Source organism: Crocuta crocuta, unplaced genomic scaffold (genome assembly GCF_008692635.1).
Source record: "Crocuta crocuta isolate KB4526 unplaced genomic scaffold, BGI_CrCroc_1.0 scaffold709, whole genome shotgun sequence".
In the NCBI taxonomy this organism is placed as follows: Eukaryota; Metazoa; Chordata; class Mammalia; order Carnivora; family Hyaenidae; genus Crocuta; species Crocuta crocuta.
Genome location: NW_027530619.1, coordinates 592,942 through 610,692, shown reverse-complemented (window position 1 = coordinate 610,692; position 17,751 = coordinate 592,942). Strand labels below are relative to the sequence as shown.

The following is a 17,751-nucleotide window of genomic DNA, read 5'->3' as shown; positions in this document are numbered from 1 at the left end:
TTTCAAGTTCTAATTTTAAGGTTTCCTTTTACCTGAAATCATAGCATCTTTTCACTTTATGAATTTGTTTTTACCATCACACAAAATTCTATAGTTTTTACTCCACAATACAATTTTAAACATTATAAAAAGTTATATTTAAGATTTATTTATACTATTGTTTTTAGATTACATATAATACTTTACTTTGTAGCATGATGAACTGAGAATTAACACTTTACTCCTTTCCATGTAGAATAAAACAAAACACAACAACTCTTGCACTGTGCAACTGAATACAAATATCAAATTCAGTAAATGGAATAAGTTTCAAGATAATGTGATTTAGGGTACTAAGGGTCAGCAGAATCTATTGACTCCCTAGTATAATAAACATTATTTGAATTAAAATGTTGAGTTTATTTTCTTCAGAAAAATCTAGACCATTCAATAGTCCTTTAAATAATTGTTCTTTTCTGAATAGAAAACATTCATTCACTCCTCCACAGAGAAATGAGGTTTTTTTTAAATGTTTTTTTTATTTATTTCTAGGAGACAGAAAGAGAGACAGCATGAGCAGGGGAGGGCCAAAGAGAGAAGGAGTCACAGACTGAAACAGGCTCCAGGCTCTGAGCTGGCAGTCAGCACAGAGCCCGACGCGGGGCTCGAACCCACGAACCGTGAGATCATGACCTAAGGGAAAGTCAGATGCTTAACCAACTAAGCCACCAAGGCGCCCCAAGAAATCAGTTTTTGAGTACAAGTCTGTACTAAGAAATAGTCATTATTATAATATGTATTTTAATTTGACTAGATTTTGCAAAGATTCACCCAATAAAGTTCTACGTTGGTTTCTTGAAAACTTATGAAAAGTGTCATGTTTCATCATCAAAAACAAGAATATATAAAATAGAATTGGAAAAGAAGATATAACTTCATTTAAGCAGTATCTTAAGCAAATATATAGAAAATTTGGGGAAATTTATGATCGGTTAAGAAATTTATTCTTTGAGAAATTCCTGGGTGGCTCAGTTGGTTAAACATCCAACTCTTGATTTCAACTCAGGTCATGATTTTATGGTTTGTGAGTTTTAGACACATCACACTCTGTGCTGACAGAGTGGAGTCTGCTTGCAATTCTCTCTCTCTTGCCCTTCCCCACTCTCCCTCTTTTTTCTCAAAATAAATAAATAAGCTTAAAAAATACTAAGAGATTTATTCTTTGAGTATTGGAAAAAGAAAGTGGGATATATATTAGTTGAATTTCTGAATACCTTCTTTCATGAGATACTACACATTTATTAGAATGGCTAAAATTACTAAAAAAAAAGAGTATTGACAATTCTGTTTGTTTCTAAGGATGCAGAGCAATAGAAACTCTCATTCTTTCATTGTTAGTGGAAATACAAAATGGTACAGCCATTTTGTTTCTATGGTAGTTTCAAACAAGACTAAGTATACAGCTGAACAGTCAGGCTCCTATATTATATATCCAAGTGATTGGAAAACTTATTTCTACACAAAAATCTGAATATTAATATTTATAGCAGCTTTATTCATAGTCATTCAAGACCGTGATCAACCAAGATGTTCTTGAATAGGTTAATGGGTAAACAAACTATGGTACATCTATAGAATTGATTTTATTCAGTAATTAAAAGAAGCAAACTATAAAGGCATGCAAGACATGCATATATGCCTGCACATGCTAAGTGACAGTAGTTATATGAAAAGGTTACATACTGCATGATTCCAATTATACAGCATTCTGGAAAACAAATATGGTAAACTGGTTGGTGGTATCTAGGTGATAATGTTGGGGGAAAAGAGGTTGAGTAGGTAAAAAAACAGTGGATTTTTATGGTGGTAAAATTATTTTATATAATTTTACATTGGTGTATATGTTACGCTACGCATTTGTCAAAACCCATTAGACTTCATAACACAAAGAGTAAACCTTGTATAAAAATTTAAAACATCGTTTTAAGAGACCAAATGATCCTGGGTTAGAATACAGACTAACAAAAGAATCTAACTGTATTATAAATGAATGAAATAACCTCACTGAAGGAAGAGAGGGAGAAAGATGTTGGCCTAAGTAATTTTCAAAATGAGTGGAATCTATAAGATTAAAGGCAAGAGAGTCCACAAATTATGTATTTTAGTTGATAAGGTTTCCACAGAGGTATGGTTAACAGTTATGATACAGCTTAGTACTAACTAAATGGATTATGGATGGTGAGAGTCAATTTCTCACATTTGTAGTTGGAGGTTACAGTTCAGCAAGGAGAGGGGGAATAATCCGTGTGGTAATGGATTAGATATAGAAATATCAGTACGAACTCATATTCAGTTTAATGTAGATATAGGTGATTTCATATTTATAGATATGTATATATACACAGGTCAATATACACAGATGTACTTCCTTTCTGTTAGTTGAAAGGGTATACAAACAATGACAATTATTATCAAAGAGCACATATAGCTCCCAGATCTTGGTTTTGAATACCCTCTTCTTTGAAGAAAGAGCTGAATCTAAAACAGAGGAAGCAAATCTACAGCATGAGCTTGAAGTATCTTATAGTAGTAAAAGTTAATAGAGTGCTCAAAACACACATATACACACACACCCACATATCATCGAGGGTATGTCAAAAAGACATTGGGGTCAACTGAAAAAGTCTCCAATGCCCAAGTCTGGAACAATGTGACCAAGAAACTAAATAATTAAGCATTGAATTACAACCCAAAGTATAAAATATCTATAAATCCATATAGATATAAAGACATGACTAAATAAGTAAATAAGTGAAACAGAAGTGGGACACCTGGGTGGCTCAGTCAGTTAGGTGTTCAACTCTTGATTTTGGCTCAGGTCATGATCTTACAGTTTGTGAGATAGAGCCCTGCATCAGGCCTTGTGCTGACAGCACGGAGCCCGCTTGGAATTCTCCCTCTCTCTGTCTCTCTCTGTCTCTCTCTGTCCCTCCCCTGCATGCATGCTCTCTCTCTCTCAAAACAAATACTTTTTTAAAAATAGTTTAAAAAAAAGACAAATATCCTGTGCAAATTTCCAAAAAATTTATAGATTCTCCTCTCTCAGAGAGATTGAACACAACTCCCACTGCCTTAGTGGCAACCAAATGACTTACTTCCAAAGACTATAGTATCGGAAGCAGAATGAAAGAGTAGCTTTATAGTAGAGATTCCCGGCAACGCTATTTCAATAAAGTGATCAAGTTTAAAATGTAGTTATGTCATGTTGATACTATGTATGTTGATATTATATGATAAAAATGACACTTCTCTGTAGTATCCTTGACTTTCAAAAGATAACCACAGCAAAATTATGAGAAAAACATCACTCAATTCACAACTGATGGACATTACACAGCATTCATGAAAACTGTCAAAGTCATCAAAAATGAGAAAGTCTAAAAACCTTTTACAGCCCAGAGAAGCCTAAGAAGATAAGACAACTAAATGTATATATGTATGTACCTTATGCATGTGTGTGCATGTGTGACGTATACATATATAATCATTGTAATACTGGTGTTCTTACAGTAACCCTTTCATTTAGAGTTGGTGACTGTGTATATTTGTATACTTAGGTAATATAATAGCATAACAGAGATTCTGAAAACTGAAGTAAATTCCTCACAACATATGCATATTTTGATTTTATTTGAATTCACACCTTGCTTACCACTCCTTTAGTCAGTAACAAAATATCTGGCAATTAAAAACAAATTGCCTCCCTGGCATGACTACATTAACTTTCTGTTTAAATCCTGCTTTCCATAATGTTCAAAGGATGCTTAAAATATTCCATTTATCTCCAATCCCACCATTATTAAATAGAAAACCCAATAGCAGGTATGAGAAAATGTGTCCAACTTATTTTAGTCTTAGTCTTCTTTGTCTTTAGCTGTCAGAGAAGATGAAGAAGGGAGGGAGGGAGGGAAGAAAGTAAGGAGAGAAGCAGGGAAAGAAGGAAAGAAGGCAGGGAAGGGAAGAGAAGGGAAAGGAAACAAAGGGAAGGCAGAAGGAAGGAGAGAGGGAGGAAGAAACAAAGGAAAGGGGGAAAGGAGAAAGGGAGGGAGGAAAAAATAATAATTTTCCCTATTCAAGTCTTCTAAACACTGGTGTTCCCTTTATGTCTGTATTATTATAATAATATTTCAATGAGTTTTTTGTTTGTTAAAAAGAAAATGAGATATTGTCATACAGGTGACACGTATGGAACCATCTGAAAATTCCCCACCCCCATAGGGAGTTAAATGGTGATATCTTATGTATATAATACAGCTACTTTTGAAGACATTAAAATGTTAAACATTCAAACATGGCAAAGTAAATAAATTACAAACTTTTAATGCCTCCATGGTACAGTGCTCTCAAAATAATGTATGAAGAATTGAAGAGTATTTTCTCAATTTCTTGCTTTTTTTCATGCCTGAGTTCTTCAAGTTTCTGCCACTAATTTTAACAGTTACAGAATCTCTTGACTTTAAGTGTACCTGAACATTCATGATCTTTATACAGACAGAAGTAAAACAAATTGTAAGGGCTAATTCTTCTTTTGTGATCTATCAAAGTCAAGTAATAACTGTCAAAAATCACTGTTCTAACTAATCTTTGTGTGATTGTTTCTAACTCATTGAATACATTTATGTTCTTAAGCCAGCATAAAAATAGAAATTTTATAATAGAAAAAAATTGACCTACCCTTTTGTCTTAGTGAAAATCCCAGAATTTTGAAAAATATATTAAATGCTATAGGTGAAAAGAAAGAGTGCTCATATGGATAGCTAAAACTTAAATGATTGTCATTTTGTTCTATGAATATGCATCTTGTCACAAGCTTTCTACAAGGTCACATATTTAATGCTCTTTCTGATAGAAGAACATGTTTCTGGACTGCCAGTCTAATGTTCTATTTAATGTATTAAACTGCCATTGTATTATTTGCATTAGTATATCTACATTAGATTTCATTGTATCATCACATTTTCTGATTGTATATTTCTTAGGGGGAAAAGGGCATGTGAGTTATTTGTCTGCCTAGACAAATATCAACTTAGTTATGTGTCTTTCTAGGAAATGATAAATCAAGGTTTTAGATCCAAATGGAGAATAAATATCTAAAATCAAATATTGTGATTTATATTACATTGCTGGCATTGTAATATACGGTTTCGAAATATATGAAAAGCGGTACCCCGGTGGCTCAGTTGATTAAGCGTACAACTTTGGCACAGGTAATGATCTCATGGTTCGTGGGTTCAAGCCCTGTGTCGGGCTCTGTGTTGACACCTTGGAGCCTGGAGCCTGTTTCAGATTCTGTGTATCCCTCTCTGTCTGCCCCTGCCCCACTCATGCTCTGTTTCTGTCTCAAAAACAAATAATCATAAAAAAATTTAAGTGTAATAAAATAAAACATGATTTTATAATTAGCATATGTAAATTTCCATCATAACAATATTAAGATTATAGACAGGATTTTAATAGAATGTATCTGTGTCTTTGCATTCTGGCATGTATTGAGAATCCAAACACTTTATACTGGTGTTCTCTTCCCTGTCATTTTTCTGTGATTTAGCCCATCAATCTCTTCTATTGCAGCTATGATCTTTCACACATGCTGCCTTTCTGGTTTTCTGACATGCATCTTATTTTATGTGTCTACAGAGCACTAAAACCCTTTTTTCTTTTCTTTTTTTTTTTTATTGCTAGGAGAGAGAGAGAGACAGCGTGAGCAGGGGAGGGTCAGAGGGAGAGGGAGACACAGACTCTGAAACTTTATAAAAGACTTTTTTTCTGATGTATTGATAAAAAGGTTAATTCCAATAATCATCTCTATCCAACAAATAACCATAGTTATATATGTAGACACTGTGTCTCTTTCACAAGACAACATTTATACAATATGGTTTTTATCTCATTCAAGTGTCCCTTCACACTAGAATAAATACTATCTCTTTAATATATTAAGAGAGAGAGGCTGGATAAGAAGTAAATGTCTGGGGAGCATCAATAGGTACGAGCTAAATGAGAATTTCCAATTATTCTATTTTTAAGCATATAGACACAAAATATTTATAAAGAAAGAATAATTTCTCCAGTTATTTTTTTCCAGTCACAGAAAATGTGGGACTTCAATAAAAAATAAAAATGAAATTGATACTTTTTTTCTTTCTATTCTATGGTTATTTTCTTTGTTTTATTTTCTTTCTAAGAATATTACAGAGAAGTACTGAAATGGAAATATTGTTGATTTAATTCTTGAGATGAGAAAAACAAGATACAATGACTGCAAGTGAAACTCAATATATACTAAAAGCAATTCTAAAATGATGTATTTTTATAATAATTTTTTCAAATACTTTTTCACTACTGGGTAATCAGATGTTTCCTAAAGAAATAAGTGAAATTAAAGGCATAGAGTCTCAAATATAGTGGTTTTTAAAGACCAATGTTTAGAGAACTAAGATCTCATCTCATCTCATTTATCAATTTTCATATTAGAACTGATATTCTATTATTCAAATAACTAATATATATTCATTGAATTCCGTCACTATGGCTGACATTATGGGTAGCTACAAATACACTAGAACATAATTTCTGAAGTCATATTCTAATAACTTTTCACATGCTATAATCTTACTATTAAATTTTCAGCAAGGTAAATGGATATATGTACTCAAATTAGTTTAAAGATTAATAAGATTTATTTTGGCAATAATCAAATATTCACTGCTTTATAAGGAATAAGATTTGTAAAAGCAAAGTTGATTATCTAGCACAGTTGGAAACGTAGTTTCTGTTAATTACATGGTTCAAGAAATGCTGTTGATTTGCCACTTGGGATTTGGTGATTGCATATATATAGTCTTGATGGACACAAAGACTAAAGCCTTGTCATTTGTATGTTGACTTCTTCAGCTGTGTTTTTGTATTGGTTTAATCTAAGAATTATTATTATCAACCATTAAACATAGCTGATGCAGATTTGAGAACTATATTTACAGGTTGAATAAGACTGGTAAAAACAAATTACAACAGCAAAATACCCCATTCTTTTACACAGTCTGATATTGTGCAGATGGAAATCCATTTAAGTAGATGGTGACATTTTAAAATATTATTATAATAATAAAATGAATGCTTGTCTCTTTTGCAATCACATATTCATGATGTTTTGTAGTCTTACTATTTCATGAAATGAGAAAATAAATCCTAACCTCAAGTAAAACAGCATACTTTCTATAACATATGTAGTGGCATCTGTTTCACTTTGTCTTTTACCACAGAGGTTTATAGTTATGTTTCTGTCCATAATTTGGGGGTAAAAATAAAAGCCTAACATTCTATTCTGTAAAATATTCTATTGCTTAGGTTATATTCATGTAAAAATAGGACTATAAATTTATAATTACAGTAATATCTGCTAAGTATCAAACAGATAAATGAAAGCCAAACTATTATTTCCTTTCCATAGCTAAGAGACAAATGTGATCATTTAGGAATGTCTAATCATAGAAAAATTGGTATTTAATATTATCCATCAATTTTTCACAGTCAATGCTTATTTTTAATACATCCTGTCTAAAAATAATTTTATTACTTTTATCAGGTCCAGGATATTCCTCTCTGTATTCTCACTTCACTTTAGCCTTGGTGCCATTTAATGCCATCTTTCTTTCTCTAATATTTTCAGTCTAAATCAGTTATATTATTTCTATCAGTTGAACCAATTGTCAAAGTCAACTATGGAGTCAGCATAATAAGTTCAATCTAACAATTAATCAGCAACTATTTTCTGACTAGTCACTTAGTTTAAAATGATACAACTAGTTTTTGTGTTGACATAACATTTTTCCAAAGAGTAAGCCAGAAAACACAATCTAAGCTTAAACACTTAAATGTGTACTCTGAAAATCTAAGTAAAGAGGTTCAAGGTTAATTTCATTTCCCATTCAAGTTCTGGCTTAAAAAGGTTTGAGACCCCAGCACTTTCCTCTATTAACCACTCCAAGAATATATTCAGAGACAAGTTTCCAGAAGAGCCAATGCTATTTCTGAACTCTAGTAATGCCATACAGGAAAACATAAAATGAAAATTGTATGGCATATAAAATTTTAAAAAGGAGGGCACACCATAGTCTAAAATAGATTCAACTTTCTCTATCTCCTGCCTCATGATATTAACAGGAAACAGAATGATATTGCAACCTTAGCTATGTTCTTTATATCATTTGCTGTGTTTGTATACCAAGTTTTGTTGTGTTCAAAGGTACACACAACAACACATTTCTTAGATATTCACTTAGGTTTTCCAAAAATAGCATGTAAAACACACTTTTCTAAAGCTTGATTTTCTCATCCAGCAATACATCATGGAATACTCCCAAGTGTCCTATTAATAATAATGATTAGTAATAAATCAACTGCTTAATGATTGTAATAGTCCAAGGAATAGAAGTAGCACATTTTATCAACTTTTCCCATATTGACCCTATTTTTCACTTTATGAAAAAAAGGTTTCAATAAATTATCCTATGTATGTATTCTGGTTTAAAAAAAACAACTTGCTATAAATTACATTGTCTGGAATGGAAATGAAGAGTTGTTTTATTATTAATTATATTTCCACATTGCTTTCTAAAACAGCTACTAACTCTTCTCACTTCACCCAGCAACACTTCTTCTTTCACTCCTGCCCCAAAATAGGTATTATACAGAAGCATATTATGTTATTTCTATTAAGTAATTATATCATTGTTGCTCTAATTTCCACCCCTAGTATCAATATATTTGAATATGATTCCATGTTCGTGTTGGCTACTTGGGTTTGCTTTACAGTAAAATTCCTCTTCATGTACCTTGCCCAATTGTCCTTTGGATTTAGTTATTTTCTTGTCAGTATTGAAGTGTTTTTTTGTGGAGGATAAATGCCAAAATATTTTCAGCTTTATTACAATAGAACTCTAACATTTACTTTTTGACTTTTCATTTTTATTTATTTTTTAAAAAAATTTAATGTTTATTTATTTTTGAGAGAGAGACAGACAAAGCATGGGTGGTGGATGGGTACAGGGAGCGGGAGACTCAGTATCTGAAGCAGGCACCAGGCTCTGAGCTGTCAGCCCAGAGCTTGACATGGGACTTGAACCCACAAACTGAGAGATCATGACCTGAATGGAAGTCGGATGCTCAACCAACTGAGTCACCCAGGAGTCCCTATTTCTTGACTTTTTAGTGTGTACACTGAGTTTTAATTTGCATGCATTTCTTATTTATAGTTAACATCCTAATTAATCAATAAAATGGCTCTTGCATCTTTTCTACCATTCTTTACATATTTTGAAAATAATAGAGAAAACACGTCCTCATACAAGGTCTTTTCACACCAAGATATAATGCTTGCCACATATACTGCAGGCTTGACTATTTTTTCACTCCAGGAATATATCTAAAGGTCAAAGAGATGTTGACTCTAATTGAACTTGTCATTAGATAGATTAGAACATTTTCTGCATCAGAGATAAGAAAAATAAATTATTAAATGTGTCTCTGATTACTGTTCTTTCCATCAATCACAAAAATGTCTTAGCCATCTGATCTTACTCTATCCTCAATCTAGAGGATAGCTTTCAGAGTCTCATATTAGTCCATGGAAATCTTGTCTCCTCCATCAACCTGCTTCTTCATTTTCAAAATGTCAGTTGAATCCTCTCAAAGATGATACAAATGTATTAAAGAATATCAATTAACATGCAATTTTTGAAACTATGTTTAAATTATATTTAGGACCAAACATACGTTTGCTAAAATATACCTGATTATTATTTCTCACAGAAAAGCCGAGGTTAATAGCATATAGATATTGATATCTAAATTTGCACAATAAAATTCAAATTTTTACAGCTGTTTTTAATAAATAGTTGCAGAATATTATTAGGCCAAATATACCTAAGAGTACCTGCTGTATTTCCAATAAAGAAATAGGCATAATGTAAAAGAACATAATGTATCAACACATCCCACCATGAGCAGGATGTCATATTTTATTTATTTTATTTCGTTTATTTATTTATTTATTTATTTTACAAATAGTTTATTCTCAAGTTGTTTTCTATATAACACCCAGTGCTCATCCCTACAAGTGCCTCCTCCATGCCCATCTCCCCCCTTTCCCCCCAAACCCATCAGTCCTCAGTTTGTTCTCATCATTCAAGAGTCTCTCATGGTTTGTCACTCTCCCTTTCCCCCACCATTTCCTCCCTTCTTCTCCCCCATGGTCCTCCATTAAGTTCCTCCTAATCCTCCTATACATGCAAACATATGGTATTTGTCCTTCTCTGCCTGACTTATTTTGCTCAGCACAACGCCCTCAAGGTCCATCCATGTTGCTACACACGGCCAGATTTCATTCTTTCTCATTGCCATGTAGTATTCCATCGTATAGATAAACCACATCTTCTTGATCCATTCGTCTCTTTGCTGTTTTGGCTATTGTTGAGATTGCTGCTATGAACATTGGGGTACATGTGCTCCTATGCATCAGCATTTCTGTATCCCTTGGGTAAATTCCTAGCAGTGCTATGGCTGGGTCATAGGGGAGTTCTATTGTTAGTTTCCTGAGGAACCTCCACACTGTTTTCCAGAGGGGCTGCACCAGTTTGCATTCCCGCCAACAGTGTAGGAGGGTGCCCGTTTCTCCACATCCTCGCCAGCATCTAGAGTTCTCTGATTTGCTCATTTTAGCCACTCAGTTCGAGCCCTGCATCGGGCTTTGGGCTGACAGCTCAGAGCCTGGAGCCTGTTTCAGATTCTGTGTCTCCCTCTCTGTCTACTCTCCCCTGTTCACGTTCTGTCTCTCAAAAATAAATAAATATTTAAAAAAAAGACCCAGGATAAGAATCTAAATGGTTCCAAAAAAAAAAAANCCCAAAAGCTAAATTAAAAAGAGGATATAATAAAAGATCACTTGAAAGGAGACTGGGTAGTCTTAAATGAGGTGTTTTTTTTTTTTCCTTACTTTCCCAAATAGAAACTCTTGAATCCATTCTTTTATGTACCTTACAGAAAAATCTGGAAATAGACAACTACTTCTTATTGGTGACGATATATCTATAACAAGATAATTTACTATTTAAATGAAAGACTACAATTAGTTTTTCACAACTGTGATCAAAAAGACAGATAAATAAATTATCTGCTTATGGATCAGAAGAGCTAATGCTATTAAAATTTCCATACTACCCAAAGCAATCTACAGATTCAATGAAATCTCTAGGAAAATTCCAAAGGCATTCTTCATGAAACTAAAACAAATAATCCTAAAATTTGTATAGAACCACAAAAGACCAGAAAACTAAACAATCTTGAGAAAGAACAAGGCGGGAGGTATCACATTCCCCGATTCCAAACTATACTACAATATACAGCAATCAAAATAGGATGGTACCGCCACAAAAGAAACATATAGGTCAAAGGAATAGACAAGAAAGCCCAGAAAAATATCCTGAACATATATGGTTAATTAATCTATGCCAAAAAAGGCAAGGGTATGTGAGGAGGGGAAAGATAGTCTGTTTAATAAATAGTGCTGGGAAAACTGGACAGCTATGTACAAAAGAATGAAACTGAATCATTACTGTATACCATATACAAAATTACATTTAAAAATGGATTAAAGATTTAAATGTAAGACCTCAATCATAAAACTCCTAGAAGAAAACATAGGTAGTAAGCTGTTTGATAATATATTTTTGGACCAGTCTTCTCAGGCAAGGGCAACAAAAACTAAGATGACCATATGGAACTACATCAAAGTAAAAAGCTTTTGCACAGAACAAAATCAAACAAAATGAAAACTATACCTACTGGATTGGACAAAATATTTGCAAATCATACATCTGATAAGGAGTTGACATCTAAAATACATAAAGAAGGTATACAACTTAATATCAAAATAAAACAAAAGAATAAACCAATTAAAAAATGGGCAGAGGACTTGAATAGGTAATTTTCCAAAGAAGACATACAGATGGCCAACAGGCACATGAAAAGATGTTAAATATCACCAACCACTAGGGAAATGCAAATCAAAACTACAATGAGTTGTCATGCCATGCCTGTCAGATTGGCTATTATCAAAAAGTCAAAAAATAATAAGAGTTGGTGAGGATATGGAAAAAAGGTAAACCTCATACACTGTTAATGAGACTGTAAATTAATGCAGCCACCATTAAAAAAAGTATGGGATTTCCTCAGCAAGTTAAAGATAGAACTATTGTATGATCCAGCAATTCCATTTCCAGCTTTCATCTGAAAAAAACAAAAACAACAATCCAAAGAGATATATGTACCCCCACGTTCACTGCAGCATTATTTACAATAGTCAAGGTATTAAAATAACCAAATTGTTGATCTATGAAATAATGGATAAAAAGAAGTTTAATATACATATTAAAATATCACTCGTCCATAAAATAGAGTAAAATCTTGCCGTCTGCGACAACGTGGATGGACTCAGATGGTAGTATGTAAGTCAGACAGAGAAAGATAAACACCAAATGATTTCACAGATATGTGTAATCTAATAATCAAAACAAATTAACAAACAAAACAAAACAGAAACAGAAACAGACCTACAGACATAGGAAACAAACTGTTGGTTACCAGAAGCAGTATGGATTGAGGGACAGGCAAAATAGATGAAGGAGATTAAACAGATACAAACTTCCTGAGGCACCTGGGTGGCTCAGTCATTTAAGCGTCTGACTTTGGCTGCGGTCATGAACTCACAGTTTTTGGGTTCAAGCCCTGTGTTAGTCTGTGTGCTGACAGCTCAGAGCGTGGAGCCTGCTTCTGATTCTGTGTCTCCCTTTCTGTTGGCCTCTCCCCTGGCTCAATGTCTCTCTCTCTCTCTCTCTCTCAAAAATGAATAAGTATTAAGAAATAATTTTAAAATTATTGGCACAAACTTCCAGTTCTATAATAAGTTAGTGATGGGAATGTAATGTACAGCTTACAGAATGTAGTCATTAATATTGTGATAACCGTATGGTAATATATGGTAACTTTTCTTATTGTGAAGATTATTTTGTAATGTATAAAGTATTGAATCACTATGATGTACATCTGAAACTAATAGGATATTGTATGTCAATTATACTTCAATTATAACAAAACAAACAATATTCAGCCTTCATATAAGTTTCTGACCCTGTCTCCTATTTCTTCTATTAAAGTTCTTACTACATATATTTAGGTTCTATGATACTTTTCTTTCTTTGATATCTGTCCAGAAAATTTTCTGGATACACACACACACACACACACACACACACACACACACAAAATATATATGATTTATAAACCATAGGTAAGGTATCCAAAGAATAATGTAATGCACACATTACTTCTAAAATAAATCCTAACAGAAGAAAGTATCTTTTGTTTATGAAACCTCAAGCTTTCCATGTGTGGCATTCTAAAATACCCACATCTTGAAGTCACCACCAGAGAAAAATAAGACTTAAATACAGAGCAAATAGCAAATTGCCTAAGAGGCAAAACACAGTATTTATACAGCATTAGGATGAGGAGATGGGAGTTAAAATACAGTGATGATTTTGGAGAGGCTGATAAATCTGCTCTGATACCTAGCATTACACTTTATCTAGGAGATTATGGAGTTACTAGGCCATTTCTAAGTTTCTTGGGAATTTTCATATATCTACACCATATATTTTTCTTTCATCTGCTATAACAAAATTTACTCCATTTACTTCTTTACATTCCTTAATTTCCAAATCATTTCTTCTTATTTTCTTAGTTTATTTATTTTGAAAGAGAGGGTGAGAACGTGGGGCACAGAGAGAGGGAGACAGAGAATCCGAAGTAAGCTCCATGCTTTCAGGGCAGAGCCAGACACTGCACTTGAACTCTCCAACCATGAGATCATGACCTGAGCCAAAATCAAGAGCCAGACACTTAACTGACTGAGACACGCAGGCACCCCCAAACTATTTTTAAAAAGTAAGGATAACTAGTAACTAAAACTGAGAAATGAGATCATTAAAGCTAACTGTTAATACTATGAACTATTGTCCATATTATTTTTTCTTACACAGACTAAATTCTAAAGTGTAAATTTTATATTAATATTACACATTTTATATTACAAATGGTAAAGTTATTTTTTATTATGGCTTTATTTAAAGTAAAAACAATTTAAATAGAAATACTAATATCATCCAACAAACACACTGCTTTAAGTTCTTCTCAAGAATGTGGTTATGACGTTTTTCACTGACAAAGTAATATACATTCTCAAGAAGGTAAATTTACAAAGGACACAAATACTAATGAACTACTTAAGTAAATGAACAAAGAGGTTGGGATTGTGAAATTTATTTGAAACGAAGTTAGTTTATAATGAATAATTACACGAGTTAATAGGCATCTATATTTGTGCCAATTCTTTCCATCACCCCCGTAGCCTCTCTCAGTGTCCCTAAGAGTCTTATGAGAATTAGATTAATTACATATTTCTGATGTGGTAGAAACTCAGTGTCTTTGGGGCTCCACTGGAGATTTGCACAAGAGGCATGGAATTGTCATGTAAAGTACAACTAACCCTCAAAGAGGCTTATGATTCTCTTAACATTTTTTCATCTGGCTTACTTTTATAGTAAGAATACAGTATGTTATACGTATAACATACAAAATATGTGTTAACTATTCATGCTATCATTAGGCCTTCTAGTCAACAGAAGTAGTTAAGTTTTAGGGAAGTCAGAAAGTTATATGCAGATTTTCAGGTTGGTGCCCCTAACCTAACCCATGCATTATTCCAAAGTCAATTGTATTTTATTTCTACTTATCATTTGACGATTTATTACAGGTCTAGATTGCTTCATTTTATATTTACCTGTTTTTTTGTAGCATGGGAAAAAAATCAAGAACATCTTATTTTATTGTTCACATATATTACCAAGTAAGCCCCAAAGAATAAGTCATTCATAGTAACTATGAGTAGAAAATGCATTTGCAGGAACTATATCCCAAATACAAAATATTGATGCTTTTAAAAAAAAAATTGAATTGTATCAAATCAATAATAAAATTTCTCCCATGGACATATTTTGAATAAATACAATCATTGATAGTTAACAGCTGTAATGATGCCATCAATACAAATTCTGCAATGCAGGATCCATCCAGTATTAGTGGACAGTATTTGTTGTATTGATCAGACCATTAAAAAAGTAATGTGCCAGTTACCAACCTGTGAATATTTTGGACTTATTTTATAAACCCTTCAAATATATCATTATAATACTTTACCATCAGTGGTAAAAGCAAAAGCAAAATTTTAAAACTAAGATCACTCATAGGTTTATTGTTAAGGTAATATAGTTCATTCTAGGAAATGAAAGAAGGATTGAAAAACTTGTAGTCAATGAGAGTAGGGTTTCCCAATTCAGGTTTAAATCCAAATTTAATGGGCATTAATTGCATACTTTGAGAGTAAATGTAATTGTTTTATGTAAATCTGAAACTGACAATTTTGAAATACTTAAAACATCATTACAGTCTCCTGGGTAAAATCTCAGAAAAGTAGAACTGAAATGGGATGGCAACTTACTTAACTGAAACCTAATTATTGTGTTTTTGCTTCTTTGAAGACTGTGAAGTGAATGAGGTGGCAAGGAAGTGAAGCTAGTAAAATGAATCTGTGAAGCCCCAAGTTAGCACTAGGTCTCCAACACTATTAAGGAAGAAATTTCCTGGCCCATATACTCAATAATGATGGTGTCTGGAGTGACAACATTTCTTTGTAGAAAAGAAAGTGTCAGGATATTATAACTTGATAGTATTAGTGGCCTGGCACTTACTGAGAAAGAGGAATTAGTCTAAGCAGCTTTAACCTGTGTAATAACCCTGTAGGTAGGTTCTATTATAATCACCATTGTTCAGGGAAATAAAATGAATCACCGAGCAGTTAAATGATCTTCTCAAAGTGACACAGTGTCAGAGTCAAGACTTGAATTCACTGTAATCTGCTCCAAGTCCCAGATTTTCAAACATCATGAATATTGTCTCTATAATCAACTGTCCAGCTTTTGAACCACACTGTTCTTGTCACATTTTAAATTTAGAGTCAACTAGCATCTTTCTGACTCTAGTTTGAATTCCTATGAAACAGTACCAATAGGGCTGTGATGTGCCTATAATCCTGATTTAAATGTTCTTGTTCATGTAATACTTACCCTTTATTTGATTTGAGTGTTCTGGTTCATGTGATATTTACCTTTAATTTATAATTTGGATATATTGTAATAAATACCATTATTTATTTACTGCACCCATAAGTTAAAGATTTAAAATCAAGTAATGAATCTTTGTGTGGAATAAACATAAAATGAAGGGCACAAAAGAATGTTAAAATTGGACACAGCTTTCTCTCTCTCTACCTCTCTCTCTCCTATTTGAACTTAATCTTAACTACGGGAGTCAGAGATTTTCCATTCCTTCAAAAGAGGAATTATGTATTTTAAACTTTATATCTCCAGTTTTTTAAAAAACTGATTTTTACCTCATACGTACAAGGAACATTTTTATTAAGCTAAATATTTTTAAAATGAAAAAATTGCCTGAGTCAAATAGTTACCTAGAAAGACTTGAAATTTTCTTGCTTCTGAGTGATATTTCTACACCGATAATGTATTTCCCATCAATATGTAAGATGGCGCCACTCTGTGGAAACTTTATTATATTTTTTTCCTCTTCCCAATGAGGAACTGACTGATGGCAATTTTGATACTCACTCCATTTCACTAGGTTCATCACAAAGAGAGATTATGGTTGTACAGATTCATGCACAGATATGGTGGTTTTCGCATCCAATTTCATTGGAGTCCAGTATATCAATATCAAGATAAAAAAAAAGAAAACAGAGGAAAGCTTTGAGGTTTTCTGAGTGTGAGAACTAGAGAAAAAAATAAATAGTTCAATTGTGGCATAACAAATGGAATTGAAACGACTGAAGATTGAATCAAATGAATGATAACCCGTATTTAATTATTTTTTAAAAATTTTTAAAAATGTGTGTTTATTTTTGAGAATGAGGCAAAGCATGAGTGGAAAAGAACAGAGAGAGAGGGAGACACAGAACCTGAACAGGGTCCAGGCTCTTAGCTGTCAGCACAGCTGACATGGGGCCCACATTCACGAATTGTGAGAACATGATCTGAGCCAAAGATGGATGCTTAACTGACTGAGCCACCCAGGCTCCCCTCATATTAAATTGTTGAGAAGAGATTATCTCAAAGGGGAGGAAAATTGAGAATTAAAGAGGAATGGAAGCATTATGAAGGCAAAACTCCTTGAGGTTAAAGGCCAAATAGCAAAGGAGGAGTGGGGGTGAGGCAATGAGCAGGGTAAAGAGGGTGACATAATTTCCTTAAACCTCATTCTCTTGTGGAAACTGCAGTGTTTGGAAGCTAATTAAGACCTTGAACTCAAAGACACTTTTGTACATTTTCCTGAATGTGTGTGCACATGTGTGTGTGTGTCTACATTATAGTAAGATCATTTGTGATTAAGGTGTCACCCTCTTCTTCCATTAGGCATTAGGTTACATTAGTTTTCAGCACTATTAGTGAAAGGAATCTGGGTTTTTGCCACATAAGTATTAATGGCACAAATTATCAGCAAATTCTTGATATCTGGATATATTTCCAG

The 17,751-nt window shown here is 33.2% G+C and overlaps 1 long non-coding RNA gene across 4 annotated transcripts in view; it reads right to left on the bottom strand.

The window, feature by feature from the left end:
* Positions 1-17,751, bottom strand: part of LOC144234764 (uncharacterized) — a 377,485-nt gene that overhangs the window by 188,957 nt on the left and 170,777 nt on the right. The gene's annotated exons all lie outside the window — the stretch shown is intronic.